Consider the following 1,952-nt stretch of genomic DNA (forward strand, 5'->3'; position numbering starts at 1 on the left):
GTCAGCGGTTCGAAACTACCAGCTGTTCCGCGGGAGAAAGATGAGGCTTTCTACTCCCGTAAAGATTTACACCCTCGGAAACCCTATTCAGGGTCGCTATGGGTCGGAACCGACTCGATGGCACATAACAACAACAACAAGAGTCAGTAAGCTGATAGATAAAGTACTCAATACTAGTAAATTAGAAGAACAATCAGAAAAAAAGAACAAAAAAATTATTAAAAAGCCTAAGATTCAGCAGTGCTGCCAACACCCTGGCAGAGAAACTGAGATCAACATTGAATTTGAAATATTTAAGGTGGATATAAAACTATTTCAGCAATGCAGACAATTAAGTGTGTTCTTGTGGGCGATGGTGCCTTGTTAAAATGTGTCTCCTGATATCCTACACAACAAATTTCCATCTGAATATGCACCAACTACTTTTGACAACTATGTGATTATAGTTATGATTGGTGGAGAGCCATATACTCTTGGACTTTTTGACACTGCAAGGCAAGAGGATTGTGACAGATAACAATCGCTGAGTTATCTACAAACAGAAGTATTTTCAGTTGTCTCTCCTTCCTCATTTGAAAATGTAAAAGAAAAGTGGGTACCAGAGATCACTCACCACTGTCCAAGGATTTATTGGGACCCAAAATTGATCTTACATGACCCTTCTACTATTGAGACACTTGCTAAGAACAAGCAGAAGGTGATCACCCCAGAGACTGCCAAAAAGCTGGCCTGTAACCTGAAAGCTACCAAATATGTGGAGTGTTCTGTACTTACACAGAAAGGCATGAAGAAAGTATTTGATGAAGCAGTATTGCTTGCTCTGGAGCCTCTAGAATTGAAGAAGAGCCGCAGGTGTGTGCTGCTATGAACATCTCACCAGAGCCCTTCAGGAACAGCTGGTGTCGGCGTCATACCAAAAGCAATGTTTAAATCAAACTACAGATTAAAAACTAAAATTCATTTGTGCAATAATGGCAAATATCCTGCACCTGCCGTATGCACTCTTGAGAGACAAATCCCATAGGTATACCACCCTCTACCCCTCCCAGTACTAGTTAATTTTGAGTAATTGTGTGTTGCCAGAAAAGTGATCAGTACTAGATTTTGGTTTATTGCTTCTGAAGAGAGGGGGCGGGGAGAGGGGGGAAGCAAGGCATGCTTGTTTATGGCTCTGTAACAGACTAATTCCAATTGTTGAATCTGCTTCCTGGTTCCACCTTGGAGTCCTCTGGGGCATCTTTATTGTTGTTGCTGTTAGGTGCCATGGAGTTGATACCAACTCACAGCTACCCTATGTACAACAGAATGAAACACTGCTCAATCCTGGGCCAACACTCACAATTGATGCCATGCTTGTGTCCATTGATATTGTCACTCTGCTAATCCATGTCGCTGGGGTCTTCCTCTTTTTCTCTGACCCTCCACCTTACCAAACATGATATCCTTCTCCAGAGACTGGTTCCTCCTGACAATATGCCCAAAGTATGAGAGATGAATTTTGGCCATCCTAGCCTCCAAGGAGCGCTCTGGCTACAATTCTTCTACGGTCTTCCTTATTCACACTGTCCAGCATTCACATGCATATGAGGTTATTGAAAATACCATGGCTTGGGTCAGGAGCACCTTACTCCTCAAGCTGACATCTTTGCTCTTCAACACTTTAAAAATATCTTGTGCAGCAGACATGCCTAATACAATACATCCTTTGATTTCTTGACTGTTTCTTCCATGAGTGTTGATAGTTGATCTAAGAATAATGAAGTCCTTGACAACTTCCATCTTTTCTCCGTTGATAAAAATGTTGTTTATTGATCCAGTGGTGAGGAATTTTGTGTTCTTTAAAATGAGATGTAATCAACCGAAGGTTGTGCTCTTTGATCCTCATTAGGAAGTATTTTTTTAAAGGAAGAAACCAGAATAGTTTTCAGTGTTGTTGTTAAGTGCCTTCGAGT

At 41.3% G+C, this 1,952-nt stretch overlaps 1 pseudogene; it reads left to right on the plus strand.

Moving 5' to 3' along the window:
- Positions 1 to 321: 321 nt before the first annotated feature.
- On the plus strand, positions 322 to 868 carry LOC102842878 (annotated as a pseudogene).
- The last annotated feature ends 1,084 nt before the right edge of the window (positions 869 to 1,952 follow it).

The sequence above is a fragment of the Chrysochloris asiatica genome, unplaced genomic scaffold (assembly GCF_000296735.1).
Source record: "Chrysochloris asiatica unplaced genomic scaffold, ChrAsi1.0 scaffold00077, whole genome shotgun sequence".
In the NCBI taxonomy this organism is placed as follows: domain Eukaryota; kingdom Metazoa; phylum Chordata; class Mammalia; order Afrosoricida; family Chrysochloridae; genus Chrysochloris; species Chrysochloris asiatica.